The 25,411-nt window shown below is 50.1% G+C and overlaps 1 long non-coding RNA gene across 1 annotated transcript; it reads right to left on the bottom strand.

The window, feature by feature from the left end:
* Positions 1-877: 877 nt before the first annotated feature.
* On the bottom strand, positions 878-17,895 carry LOC140422678 (uncharacterized). Its single transcript, XR_011947548.1, has 3 exons — positions 17,780-17,895; positions 16,327-17,580; positions 878-1,468 (listed from the first exon to the last, which is right to left on the bottom strand). It is a non-coding gene; the product is annotated as an uncharacterized lncRNA (long non-coding RNA).
* Between the last annotated feature and the right edge of the window lie 7,516 nt (positions 17,896-25,411).

The following is a 25,411-nucleotide window of genomic DNA, read 5'->3' as shown; positions in this document are numbered from 1 at the left end:
TGTCCTGCACTCCCATCTACTGCTCCTTAAGAGACTCACACAAGTCAAATGTGGATTTACCCTCAAACAGCCTCTCCCAAACAACAGCATCCAAATCCTGCCTAATCTGGTTGTAGTTAGGCTGATCCCAATTTAGCACCTTAACCCGAGGACAGCACTCATCCTTTTCCATGAATATCTGAAAGCTTACGGAATTGTGGTCACTGTTCGCCACATGTTCTCCCACTACAACTTTGATGACATGGCCAGGCTCGATCCCTAGTACTCGGTCCAATACAGCCCCCTCTCCAGTCGGACTACCCACATATTGCTCCAAAAAACCATCTTGGACACACTTAACAAATTCCTCACCATCCAGACCCCTCGCCCTAATGGATCTCCACTCAATATCAGGAAAATTAAAGGCTCGTGGGAGGGAGGGAAGCAGCAGAGGCAGCTGATCGGATTTACTCAATCTCAGTCACAAAGAAGCTCCACAAGCTCCTCACACTTCTTGTTGGAGGTGAGGATGGAAGAGACGGGGGAGAGCGAGAGTACTTCAAAAGGAACTAACTTATGTCGGAGATATTAAAAAGTTTCAGCACTCTGCATATCTAACACAAGTTTAATTTATTTGACTGTTACACAGAATATTAGCCCCTGTAAATGGGCTGGAGTTTGTTATCAGCAGAAAGAGACCCAAATGAACATGGTTCAGTCCTGAATGTGAGGAGCAGCAAAATCCAATCACTATGGTTACTTGTGGCCTCGTTGGTGTCTCAGCAGGTGGGATGAAGTGGTGAATCCCTTCCCACACTTGGAGCAGGTGAATGGCCTCTCCCCAGTGTGAACTCGCTGATGTACAGTGAGCTGAGATGAATGTCTGAATCCAGTCCGCAGCGAGAGCACCTGAACGGTCTCTCATCAGTGTGAACACGTTGATGGACCATCAGTTCCCCAGAACCTTTATAGAACTTCCCGCAGTCTGTACATTGAAACGGTCTCTCATCAGTGTGAACTCGCTGGTGCTTCTGCAGGTTGGATGACTGAGTGAATCCCTTCCCACACTTGGCGCAGGTGAACGGCCTCTCCCCAGTGTGAATTCGCTGGTGACTCAGCAGGTGGGATGACTTAGTGAATCCCATCCCACACTTGGAGCAGGTGAATGGTCTCTCCCCAGTGTGACTGCGTCGATGAGTTTCCAGCTGGGATGGGGCAGTGAATCCTTTCCCACAGTCCCCACATTTCCACGGTTTCTCCTCAGTGTGACTGCATTTGTGGCTTGTGAGACCTGATGATTGACTGTATCCTCGTCCACACACACAACACGTGTACGGTTTCCCCGCACTGTGAACGATGCTTTTTCCTTCCATGTTCAAAGTACGATGATATTCAGGATATGATAAATTGAGGACTCTGTCAGATCCTGATGTGATGCTTGGTTTGAGTTTCCGGACTTTGAATCTTCCCCTTCGAACACCCTGTGAAACTGATTTAAAACAGAAAATAGGGAATGAGAGAGAACCCACAAAACACAAAGGCAGGTTGTGAAATTGAGCTGAATGAATCTGGTCATTTGTGGGGACGGCACTGGGAAAAAGTAACCATGAAAACTGCTGGATTGTCATAAAAACCCAACTGGCCTCTTTGGGAGGAGAGAGATAGATTGTGGTCTGAAGCTTTTTAAGTTACATCAATTCAAATGTCTGTTTAGCACAGGGCTAAATCGCTGGTTTTGAAAGCAGACTAAGGCAGGCCAGCAGCATGGTTCAATTCCCATACCAGCCTCCTCGAACAGGCGCCGGAATGTGGCGACTAGGGGCTTTTCACAGTAACTTCATTTGAAGCCTCCTTGTGACAATAAGCGATTTTCATTTTGTTTCATTCATTCATTCATTTCATCTTGAGTTTCATAAACAGTAACCAAAGAGAAAATGCTAGAAAAGCTCAGCAGGTCTGGCAGCATCTGTAGGGAGAGAAAAGACCTCACGTTTCGAGTCCGATGACCCTTTGTTAGCTCTTTTCTCTCCCAACAGATCCTGCCAGACCTGCTGAGGTTTTCCAGCATTTTCTCTTGGTTTCAGATTCCAGCATCTGCAGTAATTTGCTTTTATTCATAAACAGTAATCTTGATACCAAAACGTTGCTTCTGGTGGCACGGTGGTTAGCACTGCTGCCTCACAGCGCCAGGGACCCGGGTTCAATTCCGGCCTTGGTGACTGTCTGTGTGGAGTTTGCAATTTCTCCCCGTGTCTGCGTTGCTTTCCACCCAGTGCTCAGGATTTCTCCATCAGTCCAAAGAAGGGCAAGTTAGGTGGATTGGCCTTGATAAATTGCCCCTTAGTGTCCAGGGATGTGCAGGTTCGGTGGGGCTATGGGGTTACAGGGACAGGGGTGTGGGCCTAGGCAGGGTGCCCTTTCAGAGAATCAGTGCAGCCTCGATGGGCCAAATGGCCTTCTGCACTGTAGGAATTCTATGGTTCTAATTCTATTCTATGAATCTTTATAAAGCTCTGGTCACCACTCTTCAGGAAGAATATGAAGGTTCTTGGAGAAGGTGCAGAGGAGATTTACCAGAATGGTTCCAGCAAAGGAGGTTGAGGGGAGATTTGATTCAGGGACACAAGATTATGCCAGATTTCCATCGGGTGGACAAAGAAACTCTGTTTCCATTCACTGATCGTACACGCAGCCGGGACACAGATTTAAAGTTTTGGGTAAAACCTGGATTGAACGATATAAGATCCTGAGGGGTCTTGACAGGGTGGATGTGGAGAGGATGTTTCTCTTGTGGGAGAATCTAGAACGAGGGCATCCATTTCAGATGGAGATGAGGATTTTTTATTCTCTTGAGGGTTGTAAGACTTTGGAAATCACGTCCTTAAAAGGCAGCGGAAGCAGAGTCCTTGAATATTTTTAAGGCAGAGCTGGATAGAGTCTTGATGAGCAAGGGGGTGAAAGGTTATCGGGGTTGTGGTAATACCAGGTATTGCAGTACCTGAGAGAGGAATGACCATTGGCTAGACCGCGGGGTCTACCATTGGGCAATGTACATAGCCCCGCCCTGAGAGGCGGGGTATAAGAACAGATGCCGTCCCAGCAGCCTCCATTTCTGTAACATCGCTGCTGGGTACAGTTCTATCTGATTAAAGCTGAATCGATATGACTCCTCGTGGTCTCAAGAGTATTGATTGTGCGTCAATTTAATCAGATAAGTACTTTTGAAGGATGGACCTCCGCATCAAGCCGGCGTGCCTTCAGCTCAGCCCGCACGCAGAAAACTCTGCCGCGATTTTTAAGCATTGGCTGGCATGCTTCCAGAGCTACCTCGATACGGCTGCCGACACCCCCACGGAAAGGCAGAAGATACACCTCCTACGCTCGCGGTTCAGCCCGGCGATCTACCCCCTGATCGAAGGGGCAGCGAACTATGATAAAGCCATGGAACTGCTGCAAGGACATTACATTCGTCCACTGAACCAGGTAGCGTGCATCAGGGGTAGACAGGTATGTGAAGTTAAAGTGAGAGTTTGGTGAGTGAGGGAGTTCGGTGAGGAGGGAGCAAGGTGCTCCTTTCATTTAATTTCCGACATTTCCTCAAAATGTGTGAAGGGAGCTGGGAGTTTACAGAGAGAGCAGCTGCCTGGGAGCAGCGTCGGAGGGCAGAGTTCCAGTTGGTTCACAGGGCAGCGACATTCCAGAAGATAACAGTTGTGTGATTTTGGGTTTTTAATTTTTTAAAATTATTATATTTTTGTGTTTGTTTTGTTTTTTGGGGGCAGCAAGCTATCTTTGTATCATTTAGCAGAATCACCAATTTTAGAGGCTTCACTTGAGAGAGTAGCAGCAGTATATATGTATTTTATTTTTAAGGGCCTAACGCATGTTTAATCTTTTTTTTCCCCTTTAAATCTCTTTGGGAATTCAGATCAGAGGGGATGGAAGCTAGGGCAGTTGTTTGCTCCTCCTGTAGGATGTGGGTGGTGAGGGACACCGGTACACCTGCGGTAAGTGCATCCAACTCCAGCTCCTCAGAGACTGCGTTAGGGAACTGGAGCTGGATGAACTTTGGATCGTCCGGGAGGCAGAGTGGGTGATAGAGAGGAGTTACAGGGAGGTAGCCACACCCAAGGTGCAGGACAAGAGTAGCTGGGTTACAGTCAGGGGAAGGAAAAGGAACGGGCAGACAATGCAGGGATCCCTCGTGCGTTCAAAACAAGTATAACGTTTTGGATGCTACCAGGGGAGGCCCTAGCAGCCAGGTCTCTGCCACTGAGCCCGCCTCTGTGGCTCAGAAGGGAAGGGGGAGAATAGAAAAGCAATAGTGGTAGGAGACTCAATGGTTAGGGGAACTGATAGGAGGTTCTGTGGTCACGAACGAGACTCCCGGAAGGTATGTTGCCTCCCGGGTGCCAGGGCCAGGGATATCTTGGATCGAGTCTACAGGATTCTTAAGGGGGAGGGGGAGCAACCAGAAGTCGTGGTGCACATAGGCACCAATGACATAGCTGAGAAAAGGGATGAGGATTTAAAAAGTGATTTTAGGGAGTTAGGTTGACAGCTAAAGAGCAGGACAAGCAGAGTAGTGATCTCAGGATTGCTACTGGTGCCACGTGCAAGTGAGGCAAGGAACAGAGAGCGAGTGCAGCTGAACACGTGGCTACAAGGCTGGTGCAGGAGGGAAGGCTTCAGATATGTGGATCACTGGAATAGCTTCTGGGGAAGGTGGGACTTGTGCATGAAGGACGGATTGCACATAAACTGTCTTGGGTGGGTGGTTTTCTGGAGCTGTTCAGGAGGATTTAAACTAGTTTGGCAGGAGGATGGGAACCAGAGCTATGGATCAGAGGACAGGGTAGCTGTTGAACAGGCAGAAATAGTATGCAGCGAGTCGGTGAGGAAGGATAGACAGTTGATAGGGCAAAGTTGCACTCAGCGGAATGGGTCAAAGTGCGTCTGTTTCAATGTAAGGAGTGTCAGGAATAAGGGAGATGAACTGAGAGCATGGATCAGTATGTTGATCGGCGATGTTGTGGCCATTACGGAAACATTACTGCAGCAGATCTTGATAAGGTGCAGAAGTAACAGAGTTGTTGTCATGGGTGACTTCAACTTCCCTAATATTGACTGGAACCTCCTTAGTGCAAATGGTTTGGATGGAGCAGATTTTGTCAGGTATGTACAGGAAGGATTCCTGACTCAATATGTAGATAGGCCGACTAGGGGGGGGGGGGCATATTGGACTTGGTGCTCGGCAACGAACCAGGCCAGGTGTCAGATGTCTTGGTGGGACAGCATTTTGGTGACAGTGACCACAACTCCTTGACCTTTACCATAGTCCTAGAGAGGGATAGGAACAGACAATATGGGAAGGTGTTTAATTGGGGGAGGGGAAATTATACTGCTATTAGACAGGAGCTGAGGAGCATAAAGTGGGAACAATTGTCCTTGGGGAAATGCACAACAGTGGGGGATGTTTAAGGAGCACTTGCTGCGAGTGCTGAATAGTTTTGTCCCAGTGAGACGAGGAAGGAATGGTAAGATGAAGGAGCCTTGGATGACAAGAGAAGTTTGCACTGAGTGCTGAATTTGGTGCATTTGAGTGCTATAGTGAGCGTTTGGTGACTGAGGGAGTATAAGGCTTCATTTTTATCTAAAGTCTAGACTTTCTTTTCTTTAGTTAATTAACTTAAAAGTTGCTGTTTGGTTTAGAAGAAGGTGAATTTTCAATCAGCTTTAAACAAAGCTTCTACTTGTAGGCACTTGCAGCTGGAGCTTGTTAATTAGTTAATTGGATTAGGCCAGTTTTCAGAGGCTAGATTCACAGTATAAAAGTGATCCCCTACAGTGCAGACTTTGTTTGCACTGAGTGCTGAATTTGGTGCATTTGAGTGCTATAGTGAGAGTTTGGTGACTGAGGGAGTGCTGAATTTGGTGCATTTGAGTGCTATAGTGAGAGTTTGGTGACAGAGAGTTAGGTGAGGAGGAAGTAAGGTGCTCCTTTCATTTTGTTTCCTACATTTCCGTAAAGAGTGAGAAGAGAGCCAGCAGTTTACAGAGAGTGGAGCTGACTGGGAGCAGAGTCGGAGGGCGGAGATCCAATTGGTCCACAGGGCAGCTTTATTCTGTAAGGTAAGAGGGGATGGAGGCTAGGCCAGTTGCATGCTCCTCCTGTAGGATGTGGGTGGTGAGGGATACCACCGGTGTCCCCGCTGACTATACCTGCGGGAACTGCACCCAACTCCAGCTCCTCAAAGACCAAGTTAGGGAACTGGAGCTGAAGCTGGATGAACTTTGGATCATCCGGGAGGCAGAGGGGGTGATAGAGAAGAGCTACAGGTAGGTAACCACACCCAAGGTACAGGACATCAATAGCTGGGTTACAGTCAGGGGAAAAAAAAAAACAGGCAGACAGTGCAGGGATCCCTCATGGCCGTTCCCCTTCAAAACAAGTATACCGTTTTGGATGCTGTTGGGGGGGATGACCTACCAGGGGACGGCCCTAGCGCCAGGTCTCTGGCACTGAGTCTGGCTCTGGGGCTCAGAAGGGAAGGGGGGAGAATAGAACAGCAATAGTTGTAGGAGATTCAATGGTGAGGGGAATAGATAGGAGATTCTGTGGTCGCGAGCGAGACTCCCGGAAGGTATGTTGCCTCCCGGGGGCCAGGGATGTCTCGGATCGTGTCTTCAGGATCCTTAAGGGGGAGCGGGAGCAGCCAGAAGACGTGGTGCACATTGGTACCAACGACGTAGGTAGGAAAAGGGGTGTGGAGGTAATAAATGAGTTTAGGGAGTTAGGCTGGAAGTTAAAAGCCAGGACAGACAGAGTTGTCATCTCTGGTTTGTTGCCGGTGCCACGTGATAGCGAGGCTAGGAATAGGGAGAGAGTGCAGCTGAACACGTGGCTGCAGGAATGGTGTAGGAGGGAGGGCTTCAGGTATTTGGATAATTGGAGTGCATTCTGGGGAAGGTGGGACCTGTACAAGCAGGACGGGTTGCATCTGAACCAGAGGGGCACCAATATCCTGGGAGGGAGATTTTCTAGTAGTCTTCGGGAGGGTTTAAACTAATTTGGCAGGGGAATGGGAACTAGAGTAGGGCCAATCAGGGATAGTGGAGGGAACTTGTGCCTAGAATCTGAGGAGATGGGGGAGGCACTAAATGAATACTTTGCTTCAATATTCACAAGAGGGACCTTATTGCTCATGAGAACAATGTGAACCAGGTTAATAGACTCAAAGAGGTTGATATTAAAAAGGAGGATGTGCTGGAAATTTTGAAAAGCATCAGGATAGATAAGTTCCCTGGGCCTGACGGGATTTACCCAAGGTTACTACGGGAAGCGAGGGAGGAGATTGCTGAGCCGTTAGCGATGATCTTTGTGTCCTCACTCTCCACTGGAGTAGTACCGGATGATTGTAGGGAGGCGAATGTTGTTCCCTTGTTCAAGAAAGGGAATAGGGTAATCCCTGGGAATTACAGACCCATCAGTCTTACGTCTGTGGTGAGCAAAATGTTGGAAAGGATTCTGAGAAATAGGATTTGATGATTATTTAGGAAAACATAGTTTGACTAAAGATAGTCAGCATGGCTTTTGAGGGGTAGGTTATGTCTCACAAGCCTCATTGAATTGTTTGAGGATGTGACGAGACACATTGATGAAGGTCGGGCAGTGGATGTGGTGTATATGGATTTCAGTTCGGCATTTGATAAGGTTCCCCATGGTAGGCTCATTCAGAAAGTTAGGCGACATGGGATACAGGGAAATTTGGCTGTCTGGATACAGAATTGGCTGGCCGAAAGAAGACAGCGAGTGGTAGTGGATGGAAAGTATTTCGCCTGGAGGTCGGTGACCAGTGGTGTCCCGCAGGGATCCGTGCTGGGACCTCTGCTCTTTGTGGTTTTTCAATGACTTGGATGAGGAAGTGGAAGGGTGGGTTAATAAGTTTGCCGAAGACACTAAGGTTGGTGGCGTTTTAGCTAGTGTTGAGGGCTATTGCAGGTTACAACAGGACATTGACAGGACGCAGAGCTGGGCTGAGAAGTGGCAGATGGCGTTCAACCTCAATAAATGTGAAGTGATTCATTTTGGATGGTCGAATTTGAATGCTGAATACAGGGTTAAAGGCAGGATTCTTGGAAGTGTGGAGGAACAGAGCGATCTTGTTGTCTACGTACATAGATCCGGCAAAGTTGCCACCCAGGTTGATAGGGTTGTTAAGAAGGCGTATGGTGTGTTGGCTTTCATTAACAGGGGGATTGGGTTTCAGAGCCGTGAGGCTTTGCTGCAGCTTTATAAAACCCTAGTTGGACCAAACTTGGAATATTGTGTCCAGTTCTGGTCGCCTCATTATAGGAAGGATGTGGATGCTTTGGAGAGGGTACAGAGGAGATTTACCAAGATGCTGCCTGGACTGGAGGGGCATGTCTTATGAAGAAAGGTTAAGGGAGCTAGTGCTTTTCTCACTGAAGCGAAGAAGGAAGAGAGGTGACTTGATAGAGGTGTACAAGGTGATGAGAGACATGGATAGAATGGATAACCAGAGACTTTACCCCAGGGTGGAAATGGCTGTCATGAAGGGACATACTTTTAAAGTGATTGGAGGAAGATATCGGGGAGATGTCAGAGGTAAGTTCTTTACACAGAGATTGGTGGTTGCGTGGAATACACTGCCAGCAGAGGTGGTGGAGTTGAGTCATTAGGGACACTTAAGCGACTCTTGGACAGGCACATGGACTGCAGTAAATTGAAGGGGTGTAGGTTTGGTTGATCTTAGATTAGGATAAATAGTCGGCACAACATCGTGGGCCGAAGGGCCTGTACTGTGCTGTACTGTTCTATGTTCGATATGTTTTTACACAGTGAGCGGCAATGACCTGAAACTTGCTGCCTATGAGGGAGAAGGTAAAATTTGAATTCATTTAAAGTTGACCAAAGACCCTGAAACCATTGTCGATTGTTGGTTCACTCATGTCCTTCAGTGAAGGAAATCTATCCTTCCCTTGTCTGGCCTACATGGGACTCCAGATCCACAGTCAGCTGGTTGACCCTTAAAATGCTCTCTGAGTACACTTCCTGGACCAGCTGGAGTTCCCGAGGGTTGAGGAGCAGGAGGTGGCAGGTTTGGGAGCGCAGATCGAGGTGGAGGAGGTGATTAAAGGAATTGGGAACATGCAGGCAGGAAAGGCCCCGGGACCAGATGGGTTCCCGGTGGAATTTTACAGGAAATATGTGGACCTACTGGCCCCACTCCTGACGAGAACCTTCAATGAGGCTAAGGAAAGGGGGACACTACCCCCGACAATGTTGGAGGCGACGATATCGTTGATCCTGAAACGAGACAAAGACCCGCTGCAGTGCGGGTCATACAGGCCCATCTCCCTCCTAAATGTAGATGCCAAGTTACTGGCCAAAGTGATGGCGACAAGGATAGAGGACTGTGTCCCAGGGGTGGTACATGACGACCAGACAGGGTTTGTTAAAGGGAGGCAATTGAATGCCAATATACGAAGGTTGCTGGGGGTGATGATGATGTCCCCACCGGAGGGGGAGGCGGAGATAGTGGTGGCGATGGATGCAGAGAAGGCATTTGATAGAGTGGAGGGGGACTACCTGTGGGAGGTACTGAAGAGATTTGGATTTGGAGAGGGGTTCATCAGATGGGTTCAGCTCCTGTACGGGGCCCCGGTGGCAAGCGTGGTTACAAATAGGCAACGATCCGACTATTTCCGATTACATAGGGGCACAAGACACGGGTGCCCCCTGTCCCCGTTACTGTTCGCGTTGGCAATCGAGCCATTGGCCATAGCACTGAGGGGCTCTAAGAAGTGGAGGGGGGTGCTCAGAGGAGGAGAGGAACATCGGGTGTCATTATATGCGGATGATTTGCAGCTATATGTGGCGGACCCAGTGGAGGGGATGCCAGAGATAATGCTGACACTCAGGGAGTTTGGAGAGTTCTCGGGATATAAATTGAATATGGGAAAGAGGGAACTTTTTGTGATGCACCTCGGGGAACAGGGCAGGGGGATAGACGATCTGCCGCTGAGGACAGTAGCAAGGGATTTTCGATATCTAGGGATCCAGGTGGCCAGGAACTGGGGAACCTTGCATAAGCTTAACTTGACACGACTGGTAGAGCAGATGGAGGAGGACTTTAAGTGGTGGGACATGGTGCCCCTGTCATTGGCGGGCAGAGTACAGGCGGTTAAAATGGTGGTCCTCCCGAGGTTTCTTTTCGTGTTTCAGTGCCTCCCCATACTGATTACAAAGGCCTTTTTCAAGAAAGTGGACAGGAGTATTATGAGCTTTGTGGGGGCTGGAAAGACCCCGAGGATAAAGAGGGGGTCCCTGCAGCGCAGTAGGGACAGAGGGGGACTGGCACTGCCGAGTCGGAGTGACTATTATTGGGCCGCCAACGTGTCTATGATATGTAAGTGGATGAGGGAAGAAGAAGGGGCGGCGTGGAAAAGGCTGGAGATGGCGTCCTGTAAGGGAACAAGTTTAAAAGCACTGGCGACGGCGCCGTTACCGTTCCCCCCCGAAAAAATACACCACAAACCCAGTAGTGGTGGCGACTTTGAAGATTTGGGGGCAGTGGAGACGACATAGGGGAGTGACGGGTGCCTCGGTGTGGTCCCCGATAAGGAACAATCACAGGTTGTCCCGGGGAGGATAGATGGGGGATTCCAATCTTGGCAGCGAGCAGGAGTTGGGAAGTTGAAGGACTTGTTCTTGGACGGGTCGTTCGCGAGTTTGGGAGCATTGGTAGAAAAATACGGGTTGCCACCTGGGAATGCCTTCCGATATATGCAAGTGAGGGCATTTGTGAGGCAACAGGTGAGGGAATTTCTGCAGCACCCAGCGCAAGGGATCCAGGACAGAGTGATTTCGGGGGCATGGGTCGGTGAAGGTAAAGTGTCCGATATATACAGGGAAATGAGAGACGAGGGGGAGACGATGGTAGAGGAGCTGAAGGGTAAATGGGAGGAGGAGCTGGGGGAAGAGATTGAGGAGGGGCTGTGGGCAGATGCCCTAAGTAGGGTAAATTCCTCGTCCTCGTGTACCAGGCTTAGCCTGATCCAATTCAAGGTTCTACACAGGGCACATATGACGGGAGCAAGGCTGAGTAGATTTTTTGGAGTGGAGGATAGGTGCGGGAGGTGCACGGGAAGCCCGGCGAACCACACCCACATGTTTTGGTCATGTCCGGTATTGCATGGGTTCTGGGTGGGTGTGGCAAGAGTGATCTCAAAGGTGGTGGGGGTCCGAGTCGAACGGAGCTGGGGGTTAGCTATATTTGGGGTTGCAGAAGAGCCAGGAGTGCAGGAGGCGAGAGAGGCCGATGTTTTGGCCTTTGCGTCCCTAGTAGCCCGGCAAAGGATTCTACTTATGTGGAAAGAAGCCAAACCCCCGGGCGTGGAGGCCTGGATAAACGACATGGCAGGGTTTATAAAATTGGAGCGAATAAAATACGCACTGAGAGGTTCGGCTCAAGGGTTCACCAGGCGGTGGCAACTGTTCCTTGACTATCTCGCAGAGCGATAAGGGAAAACAGGAAAGACAGCAGCAGCAAGCCGGGGGGCGGGGGGGTGGGGGTGTATTCGGTGTTTGGGTTTCATGTTCTTTTCTTTCTTTCCATGCTAGTTGTTGTTTATATTTATTTTTTCAGTATTATTATTTCTCTTTTCTTGTTCTTTTTCTGCACTTGTTGTTAGTTTAATATATTGTTTAAATAACGGTCAATGTACATTTTGTTACAAAGTTGTAAAAATGGAAAATTCTTTTTGATCGAGAAACTTTAAATATATATATATTTTTTAAATGATTGTAGCGCACAATGACTTACGAGAGACGAGAAGTGATGAAGTCGATCCAGGCTTTATTAAGCGATGCTTGTCCCCAGCAGCTCAGCAACAGAATGAAGCTGCAGGGAGAAGCTCGGGTTCTTATACTCCGCCTTCAGGGCGGAGTCAGAAGTCGGCAGATCCAACCAGGACCCGGGATCTGTCAGCCAATAGCATCTCGGCTTCACAGGTCCCACATGACCCCTAATACATACCACCACATTCACCCCTTGTTAAAAAGGAACCCGGCGGGGTGGTGGTTCGCATGGTGGTAGGGGTTTACAAAGCTGGCCCTGGAACAAATTTCGGACAGTGTTACTACAGCTTTAGCCCTACACTGGGCTATGTACAAGTTTGTGAGAACTATTTACAATATGAGCAAAAACAATTTTTTTTTTTTGTTACAACAACATTCTTGGTGTCACGCGGATTCCCCGAGTCAAGCGGGCGGTCTGGTCTTCCTCGTCGATCGCCTCAGCCCCGGTGGTGGTGCAGGTGCTTGCTCGGGCGTTGTCGTCTCAGGGAGCGTTTCGCTGTTTATTCCTGTTTTACTCCTGGGCGGGCACGGGAGGAGGACCGATCCCCCCGGGAAGGGGGCGGTCACGGAGTGCGCCGGTGACAGGGAGGGGGATGATCGGTGTCGGGGATGTGTGTGTGTTTCCGGCGGGCGCCAGGTCCCGCAGGGAGACTGTGTCCTGTCGGCCGTCGGGGCACGCCACATAGGCGTACTGCGGGTTTGCGTGGAGAAGGTGAACCCTCTCGACCAACGGGTCCGATTTGTGCGCCCGCACATGTTTCCGGAGCAAGATGGGTCCTGGGGCCGCCAGCCAGGTCGGCAGCGACGTTCCGGAGGAGGACTTCCTGGGGAAGACAAGGAGGCGCTCATGAGGCGTTTGGTTAGTGGTGGTACACAGCAGCAACCGGATGGAGTGGAGAGCGTCCGGGAGGACCTCCGGCCAACGGGAAACTGGGAGATCCCTGGACCGTAGGGCCAGTAGGACGGTTTTCCAGACCGTGCCGTTCTCCCTCTCTACTTGCCCGTTCCCCCGGGGGTTGTAGCTGGTTGTCCTGCTCGAGGCTATGCCCTTGCTGAGCAGGAACTGGTGCAGCTCATCACTCATGAAGGAGGACCCCCTGTCGCTATGGATATATGCGGGGCAACCGAACAGTGTGAATATGGTGCCAAGGGCTTTAATGACTGTGGCCGCTGTCATGTTGGGGCAGGGGATGGCGAAGGGGAAACGAGAGTACTCGTCCCCCACATTCAGGAAGTATGCGTTGCGGTCGGTGGAGGGGAGGGGCCCTTTGAAATCCAAACTGAGGCGTTCAAAGGGGCGGAAGCCTTGATCAGGTGCACTCTATCCGGCCTGAAAAAGTGCGGTTTGCACTCTGTGCAGATGTGGCAGTTCCTGGTGACTGTACGGACCTCCTCCACAGAGTAGGGGAGGTCGCGGGACTTTACGAAATGGTAGAATCGAGTGACCCCCGGGTGGCAGAGGTCCTCGTGGAGGGCTTGGAGGCGGTCTATTTGTGCATTGGCACATGTGCCGCAGGATAGGGCATCGGACGGCGCGTTCAGCTTTCCGGGACGATACAAGAACTCATAGTTAAAGGTGGAGAGCTCGATCCTCCACCTTAGGATCTTGTCATTCTTAATTTTGCCCCGCTGTGCATTATCGAACATGAAGGCTACCGACCGTTGGTCGGTGAGGAGAGTGAATCTCCTGCCGGCCAGGTAATGCCTCCAATGTCGCACAGCTTCCACTATGGCTTGGGCTTCCTTTTCCACTGAGGAGTGGCGGATTTCTGAGGCGTGGAGGGTCCGGGAGAAAAAGGCCACGGGTCTGCCCGCTTGGTTAAGGGTGGCCGCCAGAGCTACGTCGGATGCGTCGCTCTCGACCTGGAAGGGGAGGGACTCGTCGATGGCGCGCATCGTGGCCTTTGCGATATCCGCTTTGATGCGGCTGAAGGCCTGGCGAGCCTGTCGACAGGGGGAAGGTAGTGGACTGTATTAGCGGGCGGGCCTTGTCTGCGTACTGGGGGACCCACTGGGCGTAATATGAAAAGAAACCCAGGCAACGTTTCAGGGCTTTGTAGCAGTGGGGGAGGGGGAATTCCATAAGGAGGCGCATGCGTTCGGGGTCGGGGCCTATTACTCCATTGCGCACTACGTATCCCAGGATGGCCAACCGGTTTGTGCTAAAAACGTATTTTTCCTCGTTATATGTGAGGTTCAGGGCATTAGCGGTCTGGAGGAACTTTTGGAGGTTGGCGTCATGGTCCTGCTGATCATGGCCGCAGATGGTTACATTGTCGAGATACGGGAACGTGGCCTGCAACCCGTGCTGGTCAACCATTCGGTCCATCTCCCGTTGGAAGACCGAAACCCCGTTCGTGACGCCAAATGGGACCCTTAGGAAGTGGTATAGACGCCCATCTGCCTCGAAGGCGGTGTACTTGCAGTCACCTGGGCGGATGGGGAGCTGGTGGTAGGCGGACTTCCACGGTGGAAAAGACCTTATACTGGGCAATCTGATTGACCATGTCGGATATGCGGGGGAGAGGGTACGCATCTAGCTGAGTGTATCTGTTGATGGTCTGACTATAGTCTACGACCATCCTTTGCTTCTCCCCGGTCTTTACTACTACTACCTGGGCTCTCCAGGGACTATTGCTGGCCTGGATTATGCCTTCCTTCAGCAACCGCTGGACTTCAGACCGAATAAACATCCGGTCCTGGGCGCTGTACCGTCTGCTCCTAGTGGCGACGGGTTTGCAATCCGGGGTAAGGTTTGCAAACAAGGACGGCGGTTCAACCTTGAGAGTTGCGAGGCCGCAGGTAGTGAGTGGGGGTATTGGGCCGCCGAATTGGAATGTTAGGCTCTGCAGGTTACACTGGAAATCTAATCCCAGTAATGTGGGCGCGCAGAGTTGGGGAAGGACGTAGAGCCTATAGTTCTTAAACTCCCTCCCTTGCACCGTTAGGTTTGCAATGCAGAACCCTTTGATCTCTACGGAATGGGATCCTGCAGCTCGGGAAATCTTTTGCGTGCTTGGATGGATGGTCAGAAAACAGCGTCTTACCGTGTCTGGGTGAAGAAAACTTTCAGTGCTCCCGGAGTCGATCAGGCATGGTGTCTCGTATCCGTTGACCAGCACCGTTGTTGTCGTCGTCTGGAGCGTCCGGGGCCGCGATTGATCCAGTGTCACCTAAGCCAGTCGTGGTAGTAGTGTCGCGGCGTCTTCTTCGGACCCCGTGGAGCCGTCGATGCTGGGGTCCTTTGATGTCAACCAAGATGGTGGTGTCCATGAATCGCATGCGGCCGGGGCTGGACAAAATGGCCGCCCCCATGAATCGCACGTGGCTGGGGGTCACAAGATGGCGGCACCCGTCCTCCCCTCGTGGTGCCCGGGACCCAAAATGGCAGCTCCCGCGGGTCGCACATGGGGCGCTGGGGGGGTTGGGGGGTGTTTGGGATGTGCTGGGCTCGTTCTTCGCCGGGGATTGCGCCGACCCCCCGGGACCGGCACACTGCCACGTAATGGCCCTTTTTGCCGCAGCTTTTACAAAGAGCTGCACGGGCCGGGCAGCGCTGCCGGGGGTGTTTTGCTTGTCCGCAGAAATAGCAGCGGGCCCCCCCGGGATGGTCTGGCGCTTTAACCGCGCAAGCTTGCGAGGGGGGGGGTTTGTCGCGACGGCCGCGGCGTAGAATTCCTCTAGCGATTCTCCGGGACTTTGCCGTCTCGTCGCTAGTTGGTGGCGCGCGTAGACCTGGTTAACGGGCCGAAAGTAGATGCCCTTCAACAATGCGAGCGCCGTCGGGAAATCCTCTGCGTCTTCTATGAGAGGGTAAATTTCCGGGCTTACCCTCGAATGCAGGACCTGCATTTTCTGGTCTTCTGTGATCCGGCCGGGGGCCGTTCGGAGGTAGCCTTCAAAGCATGCTTGCCAGTGTTTGAATACTACTGCCGAGTTCGCTGCGTGGGGGCTGATCCGCAGGCATTCCGGGGCGATCCGGAGCTCCATAGTTTTTTAAGCTCGCTTAATAAATTGTAGCGCAAAATGACTTACGAGAGACGAGAAGTGATGAAGTCGATCCAGGCTTTATTAAGCGATGCTTGTCCCCAGCAGCTCAGCAACAGAATGAAGCTGCGGGGAGAAGCTCGGGTTCTTATACTCCGCCTTCCGGGCGGAGCCAGAAGTCGGCAGATCCAACCAGGACCCGGGATCTGTCAGCCAATAGCATCTCGGCTTCACAGGTCCCACATGACCCCTAATACATACCACCACAATGATCTGTTGAGTTGCTTGCAGAAAAATACTTTTCACTGTACCTCGGTACACGTGACAATAAACAAATCCAATCCAATCCCAAAACACAACACCCAACAATAACAGGTGAGCAGCAGCTGAGGAATGTTATTAGTTAGTTTTTTTTTTAAACTTGCAGCTATACCGTAAATCAATTTCACAAATCAATTTATGGCGCTTTGACTCACGTTTTGCCGTTTTGTGATCTTGTCATGTCTTTCGAAAGCAATATGAAATCCTTTCTCCATTTACACTCTCAGTTTCTAGGTCTCTCAGACCACAGCCGACACATGGTGTCTATTTGGCTAGAGTATTTTGCTGGTAACAAGCCGGGAGCTCAGAATTACCTCAATGTTTATTTACCTTCTGGTTGAATGTTTTCTGACACAATTCAAAATCCAATTCTTCCCCCTGACAATAACCAGATGACCGGGGCCATTCCTACCCCGTGCCTAACAATGAAACCTGTATTCTTATCAGGATACTGACTAGATCTCTGTTCGGGTTGTTTAGATTCACTGACAGCCAGTTCCCCAGGTTCAGATGCTAAAGCATCATTGGGCTGCGGTGGAACAGCGGTTAGCTCTGCAAAAAGCTGCTGAGACGGACCTTTTTGTAACACTGTCGCTGGAAAACGTCCCTCAGTCGCCCGAAGTGAAATCTGATTCTGATCTCCGTTTATTAACAAGGGTTCTTTTTCTACTTAAGTCTACATTAGACACCGTGTTCTCTCCACGGCCGTTTCTGATAATGGTAAGTCTATGTTCAAAGGGACATTGTCTATTCCATGTGTTAGAATCCATCCCAGACTTTGACACAGCCTGTGTTCTGTTGCCGCAACAAGTAATAGACTCACTACTCCTGGATCGCCTCTGTTGGAACATCAATATTCAAGGTAAGCTCCGAAATAATTACCGAGGTGATATAACTCGGATCATGGAGATAATTCTCAGCGTGTCCTATACCGGCTTTCTGTTCATGTGGCCAAGGATAAAGACAGAATTCAAATGTGTCTTATATAAACCTGTTAGTTTTGTTCACTGAGAACACGGTAACGAACTCATTTCGCAGTTAGAGGCATCAAAAACACTCAGCCGAGAAAAAAATAGTCGCGGAGGTTGTTGTACGAGTTTTTGTCTTTTATCTGACACTGTGCCTCCCTGTATAGTAATAAACCTCTCCGCCCTTCACATTCAGGGCGCTTATATTCAGGTAACCAGACTTTGTCGACTCATCATCAGTCGCCAGATATCGTCCTAAGATTTCATCTTTCTTCAGTCCTGCTACTTTGTAAATTATGCAAATTGGAGGCTGTGCCTGTTTCTGCCGATACCATTGCATAGTGCTTATAACCTGATCTGTAAACTCGCAAATTAACTGCGCTGAACGCCCTTCTAATACAGTTAATGTCACTGGAGACTGATTCGCTGCACATAATCCGCCTGTGAAAGTAGATGAACAAAAGAGCACAAGATTAAAGAGAATAAAGCGAAACGTGTGTCTATCGAGACCTGAGTGTGTAAATTTTGCCAAGCTGCACATAATATGTATATATCTTATCGTTAACGATACTAAAGTTTCGTGCAAACACTTTGCAATCAATATGCTAAACTGTCATGATGAACCTAATCGTATACTTACTGTCCCACAGCGACGCCAGTATTAACAGAGACATGTCTGACTGAATCTCTCAGTGAATGTGAATGGAATGAGGCAGAGATTGAGAGGAGAGGGGGAACCCGGGCTCTGTTCCCCGCTCATTGTTCCACCCACACACTGCAGGGGCCAGGCCCATTGTGACATCACTCAGGATACCATTCCTATTGGCTTTGGCATTGATCTCACGTGACTTTCTAATTAGCAAACTGCTGCTTGCCGCCCCCTGCTGACGGATTCTGTTCACTCCAATTTAGAACTACTGAGTGGGTTTATTGAAATACACATCAAAACACAATGTTAAATATTCTCTCCCAGAAACCTAAATTGAAGGTGACAAACGCAATCTTGTTTTTTCTTGATATTTATCCTGGAAAACGATGTTAATACGTCAGCGGTTATACATCAGGAAAACAATAATTGATTGATTTGATTTCTTGTCACATGTTCTGAAGTACAGTGAAAAGTATTTTTCTGCGGCCGAGGGAACGTACACAGTCCGTACATAGTAGACAAAGTGAATAATCGACAGAGAACATTGACAAATGGTATATTGACAAACAGTGATTGGTTACAGTGTGGAACATGGGGCCAAACAAAGCAAATACATGAGCAAGAGCAGCACAGGACATCGTGAATAGTGTTCTTACAGGGAACGGATCAGTCCGAGAGGGAGTCGTTGAGGAGTCTAGTAGCTGTGGGGAAGAAGCTGTTCATATGTCTGGATGTTCGGGTCTTCAGACTTCTGTACCTTCTGCCTGATGGAAGGATCTGGAAGAAGGCACTGCCTGGGTGGGAGGAGTCTCTGATAATGCTGTCTGCCTTCCTGAGGCAGCGGGAGTTGTATACAAAATCAATATGCATGTGGCAAGCTTGTGTAATGCGTTGAGCTGAGTTCATCACACTTTGCACTTTCTTGCGATCTTGGGCCGAGCAGTTGGCAAAGCAAGCTGAAAAAGTAAGTGTCAAGTCCTGGATAAAGGTATGGATGGGGTACACCAGAATCACACCTGGAATGAGACTTCCCAAAAGAGAACCGGTATGCTCTTGACTATCTTCTGGCCCGTGAGGGTGGGGTATGCGCCATAAGTGCAGGGCAAGTGTATCATGGGAGTTCAAGACCTAACCGCTAACATCACTAAGTTTATGGATCGCATACGGGATCACCTGGATGGAATGCAGGACCCTGGCTCGTTGGGTAACTGGAGATTCGGAGGTTGGAAGGACTGGTTGATAAATATGGCCATGTATTTAGCAGTGGCACTCGGCTGCATCTTTGTGGGCCTGGCCATCCTTAAATGCGTGATGGGTAAAATGCAGGGTGCACTGGAACGGATAAACACCCCTAGAGTCTTGGCTGTTAGGATCCACGAGGGTGCAGCGGATGACGGAGTGCTGCAACAGGAATTGGAAATGCAGCGACGAATCTTCTTAGATGAGGGGCCATAGCTACGGGTTGGACAGATAGGTCATCATGAAATGATAAAAGGAGGGATTGAGGAATTGAACAAACGAATGTGATATAAAATAGATAGTTCAAATATTAGTTACCGTAATGTGAATGTGATCAGTCTAATAGTACTGAGTTCACAGACAAAGGATTTCAGAAAGCATGGCAAGGAAGGAGGGAGGGGTGTCTGGTGGAGGATGGGAAAAGGATGCTGGGTAACAAGAGGCCCAGGGTTAAGGAATGAGAAGTGAGCCAATCAGGATATATGGCCAGGTCAGGAGGTGTATAGGATGGCCTATAGGAATCTTGTATGTGAAACGTGATGCCATTTGAATATATTTGTAGAGATTCCTTTGTCTCCGATAGCACTCGGCTCCTAGGGTTTCAGAAGAAACCTTGTGTGTTCTGAGGGTCATTATGAAGCGAGTCAGACTTGCAAGTTGGTTAAAAATAAATAATACTATGCCTACAAATCCATCTCGAGTTTTATTGAGGCCAGACTGACGGGTAAAGAATTCAATATTGTCACAGCCAGATCCATCTTTTCCACTCTTGCCACTAAGCGGGATCCAAGATAGGGTAGTGTCTAATGGGGGAGGGAAGTGTCTCGGATAATTTACAAGGAGCTCATGGGAGCAGAGGAGACGCAGGCCGAGGAGCTGAGGCATAAATGGGAGGAGGAGTTGGGAGGGGAGATTGAGGAAGTCCTGTGGTGGACGCGCTGAGCAGGGTTAATGGGACTGCAACATGTGCCAGGCTTGGCCTGATTCAATTTCAGGTCGTCCACCGGGCCCACATGACAGTGTCCCGGATGAGCAGATTCTTCGGCGTGGAGGACAGGTGTGTAAAGTGTCTGAGAGGGCTGGCAGACCATGTCCACATGCTTTGGGCGTGTCCAAAACTTAGGAGATATCAGAGGTTCGAGGACGTCATGTCTAGAGTATTGAACATGAGGGTGGCAATTAGTCCAGAGGTGGTGATTTTTGGGGTTTCAGTGGCCCCGGAAGTCCAGGGGGAGAAAGAGGCCGACGTCTTTGTTGTTGTTGTTCTTTGTTTGTTGTTGTTGTCTTGGCCTTTGCTTCCCTGGTCGCCCGGAGACGGATACTTCTAGCTTGGAGGGACGCCTGGCTGTCAGACATGGCGAGTTTCCTGGGCTTGGAGAAAATCAAGTTCGCCTTGGGAGGGTCGTTGTTAGGGTTCGCCCGGAGGTGGCAACCATTCATTGACTTCTTTGCAGAGAATTAATCATCAGCAGGGGCGGCGTGGGGGTTAGGGGAATGTGGTATAGGGGGTCATTTAGGCAGCTCTGGGTGGGGTGGGCTACGGCAATTGCACTATGTACTTTGTTTACTGTACAGCCCTTTTGTTTTCTCGATCTGGAATTCCTCTGTTTACAAGGCCGAAAAATACCTCATTAAAATTGTTTGTTAAAAAAAGTTTCAACACACTGCTTTTTTTTTAAGAAAAAAACAATTTTTATTCCGGTATTTTAGGCATATAGAAAAAGTGACATTGTACAGTACAAAAAAAAAGTCAAGACACAAATTACAAATTAAACATAGTGCAAACCACGGCTAGTGCAAACCACGGCTCTGTTCACGCACGGGCCTGCCTCAATATCCCCCTACTCTACTCTACCCTAGCCATCCCACCACCACCCCCTCCTGCTGACGCTTACTCCTCTGCGAAGAAGTCAATAAATGGCTGCCACCTTTGGGCGAACCCTAATAGCGAACCTCTCAAGGTGAACTTGACTTTCTCTAGGCGAAGAAAGCTATTCATGTCTGATAGCCATACCTCAGTCCTCGGGGGCCTTGACTCCCTCAATGCTAACAGTATTCGTCGCCGGGCTACCAGGGAAGCAAAGGCCAGAACGTCGGCCTCCCTCTCTTCCTGGACTCCCGGGTCCTCCGAAACCCCAAAGATTGCCACCTCTGGGCTCATTACCACCCCAGTTTTCAATACCCGGGACATGACATCTGCAAATCCCTGCCAATACCCCAAGTTTAGGGCATGTCCAGAACATGTGTACATGGTTAGCCAGCCCTCCGGCGCATCTAGCACACTTGTCCTCCAGCCCGTAGAATCTGCTCATCCGGGCCACCGTCATGTGGGCCCGGTGCACGACCTTAAACTGGATCAGGCTGAGCCTGGCGCATGTTGCGGTCGTGTTTACTCTGCTCAGGGCATCTGCCCAAATACCGTCCTCCAGCTCCCTCCCCGAGCTCCTCCTCCCACTTAAGTTTCAGGTCCTCGGTCTGCGTATCCTCAGCTCCCATTAGTTCCTTGCAGACGTCTGAAACTCTACCCTCTCCCCTAGAAACTACCCTGTCCTGCCTTCCGTTTGGCGGGAGACATGGGAAGGACGGCACCAGGCTGCATACAAAATCCCTCACCTGCAAGTATCTAAAGTTGTTTCCTCTCGCCAGGCCAAACTTCTCCTCCAGCGCCCTCATGCTCGGAAAGCTCCCTTCCAGGAACACATCCCCATCCTCACAATCCCCGCCCTCCTTCACAGTCGATATCCCCCCGTTCATGTTCTCTGGGGCAAATCGGTGGTTGCCGCAGATTGGGGTTCACACCAATGCTCTTACCTCCCCTACATGCCTCCTCCACTGGCCCCAGATCTGAAGAGTCGCCACCACTATCAGGCTGGTGGAGTACCGTGCCGGCGGAAGTGGCAGAGGCGCCATGACCAGGGCTGCTAAGCTAGTGCCCCTGCGCGAAGCAACCTCCATCTGCTCCCAAACCGGCCCCGCACCCACCATCCATTTCCTTATCATCACTATGTTGGCCGCCCAGTAATAGTTGAAGTTTGGCAACGCCAGCCCCCCTTCTCCTCTGCTCCTTTCAAGCATCGCCCTCTTCACCCACAGGGACATCCCTGCCCATACAAATCCCAGAATAATTTTATTCAGCTTCTTAAAGAAGAACCGCGGGATAAAGATGGGGAGACACTGAAAAACAAACAAGAACCGCGGGAGAATCGTCATTTCAACAGTCTGCACCCTCCCCGCCAATGACAGCGGGAGCGCATCCCACCTCTGGACCTCCTCCCTCACCCGTTCCACCAGTCGGGACAGGTTGAGCTTATGCAACCAACCCCAGTCCCGTGCCAACTGAATCCCCAAATATCAGAAACTCTCCCCCACCACCCTGAATGGTTGCCATAATACCGTTCATCCCACCATTGTGTCCGATACATATAACAGCAGATCATCCATGTATAACGAGAAACTGCTTCCACTCTCCCCCGGACCAGCCCTTTCCAGCCCCTAGAAGCTCTCAGTGCAATTGCCAGCGGCTCTATGGCCAGTGCAAACAGCAGTGGGGAGAGAGGGCAGCCCCGTCTTGTCCCACGTTGCAGTCAAAAGTAATCCGATGTCGTCCTGTTCATCCTTACACTCGCCTCCGGGGCCTGATACAATAGCCTAACCCAGCCGATGAACCCCGCCCCGAACCCAAACCGTCCTAGTACCTCCCACAGATAATCCCACTCGACCCGGTCAAAAGCCTTTTCAGCATTCATGGCTACTACTATCTCTACCTCCCTACTCTCCGGGGGCATCATAATCACGTTGAGCAGCTTTCTTAGGTTGGCCACCAGCTGCCTCCCCTCTACAAACCCGGTTTGGTCCTCCATAATTACATCCGGTACACAGTCTTCAATTCTGGTCGCCAAATTCTTGGCCAGTAACTTGGCATCTACGTTGATCAGAGAGGTCGGCCTGTGTGACCCACAAGCCTCCGGGTCCTTATACCGTTTCAGAATAAGCGAGATGGTGGACTGCGACATTGTTGGGGGTAAACTCCCTCTGTCTCTTGCCTCATTAAAGACCCTGACCAGCACCGGCCCCACTATCCCGGCAAATCTTTTGTAAAACTCCACCGGATACCCGTCCAGCACCGGGGCTTTACCTGGCTGCATGACCCTCAGGCCCCCCAATACCTCTTCAATCCTGACCAGGGCCCCCAGTCCATCCACCAACCCCCTACCCACTCTTGGGAATGTCAGTCCGTCCAGGAATCGCCTCATCCCCCCCGGTCCCCCGGGTGGTTCCGAAGTGTACAGCTTCCTATAAAAGTCCCTAAAGACCTTGTTCAGCCCTGCCGGGTCACCCACTAGATTACCTTCCCCATCCACAACCCTCCCTACTTCCATGGCCGCTTCCCTCTTCCTCAGTTGCTGCGCAAGCATTCTACTGGCTTTCTCCCCATGCTCATAAATCGCACGTTTTACCATTAACACACTGCATATTTAACACCAATCTAATTTATTTGACTTTTACCCAGAATATTAGCCCCTGTAAATGGGCTGGAGTTTGTTATCAGCAGAAAGAGACCCAAATGAACATAGTTCAGTCCTGAATGTGAGAAACTGTAAAATCCAATCACTGTCGTTACTTGTGGCCTCGTTGGTGTCTCAGCAGGGAGGATGACTGAGTGAATCCCTTCCCACACTGAGAGCAGGCAAATGGCCTCTCCCCAGTGTGAGTTCGCTGATGTTCAGTGAGGTCAGATGATCGTCTGAACCCAGTCCCACACTGAGAGCACCTGAACGGTCTCTCATCAGTGTGAACACGTTGATGGTACATCAGTTCCCCAGAACTTTTATAGCACTTCCCGCAGTCTGGACATTGAAACGGTCTCTCATCAGTGTGAACATGCTGGTGATTCAGCAGGTGGGATAACTGAGTGAATCTCTTCCCACACTTAGAGCAGGTGAATGGTCTCTCCCCAGTGTGAACTCGCTGATGTACAGTGAGGTGAGATGAGTGTCTGAACCCAGTCCCGCAATCAGAGCACCTAAACGGTTTCACATCAGTGTGAACACGTTGATGGCACATCAGATTCCCAGAACTTTTGTAGCACTTCCCGCAGTCTGGACATTGAAACGGTCTCTCCCCAGTGTGAACTTGTTGGTGTCTCTGCAGGTCGGATGACTGAATGAATCCCTTCCCACACTTGGAGCAGGTGAACGGTCTCTCCCCAGTGTGAACTCGCTGGTGACTCCGCAGGGCTGTTAAATGAATGAATCCCTTCCCACACTTGGAGCAGATGAATGGTCTCTCCCCAGTGTAACTACGTCGATGAGCTTCCAGCTGGGATGGGGAAGTGAATCCTTTCCCACAGTCCGCACATTTCCACGGTTTCTCCTCAGTGTGACTGCATTTGTGGCTTGTGAGGCCTGACAATTGAGCAAATCCTCGTCCACACACACAACACGTGTACGGTTTCTCCTCACTGTGAACAATGTTTTTTCCTTCCATGTTCAAAGTACGTTGATATTCAGGATACGATAAACTGAAGAGTCTGGTGCTTGGTTTGAGTTTCCAGACTTTGAAGCCTCCGCTTCGAACACCCTGTGAACGGATTTAAAAACAGAAAATAGGGAGTGAGAGAGAACCCACAAAAACATAAAGGCAGGTTGTGAAATTGAACTGAATTAATCTGGTCACTTGTGGGGCCGACACTTGGAAAAAGTGACCATGAAAATGGTTGAATTGTTATAAAACCCAATTGACCTCTTTGGGAGGAGAGAGAAAGAGGTGAAGAGGGATTTTGTATATCTACAAGACATATAAAGAGAGCAGTTGGCAAAGCAAATTCGATCTGAGCATCATCAAGAGTAATATTGATACTGAAACTATGCTTCTGGTGGCACATGGATTAGCACTGCTGCCTCACAGCTCCAGGGACCTGGGTTCAATTCCGGCCTTGGTGACTGGCTGTGTGGAGTTTGCACTTTCTCCCAGTGTCTGCGTGGGTTTCCTCCCACAGTCCAAAGACGGGCAAGTTAGGTGGATTGGCCTTGATAGATTGCCCCTTAGTGTCCAGGGATGGGCAGGTTAGGTGGGGCTATGGGGCTACAGGGATAGGGTAGGGGTGTGGGCCTAGGCAAGGTGCCCTTTCAGAGAATCGTTGCAGACTTGATGGGGCGAATGGCCTCCTTTTGCACTGTCGGAGTTCTATGGTTCTAATTCTATTCTATGAATCTTTATAAAGCTCTGGTCACCACTCTTCAGGAAGAATGTGAAGGTTCTTGGAGAAGGTGCAGAGGAGATTTACCAGAATGGTTCCAGCAAAGGAGGTTGAGGGGAGATTTGATCAAGGGCCACAACATTATGCCAGATTTCCATCAGGTGGACAAAGAAACTCTGTTTCCG

This window comes from Scyliorhinus torazame, chromosome 5 (assembly GCF_047496885.1).
Source record: "Scyliorhinus torazame isolate Kashiwa2021f chromosome 5, sScyTor2.1, whole genome shotgun sequence".
NCBI lineage: Eukaryota > Metazoa > Chordata > Chondrichthyes > Carcharhiniformes > Scyliorhinidae > Scyliorhinus > Scyliorhinus torazame.
Note: the sequence above shows the minus strand (reverse complement) of the source record. Positions and strands in the feature narration are given on the sequence as shown.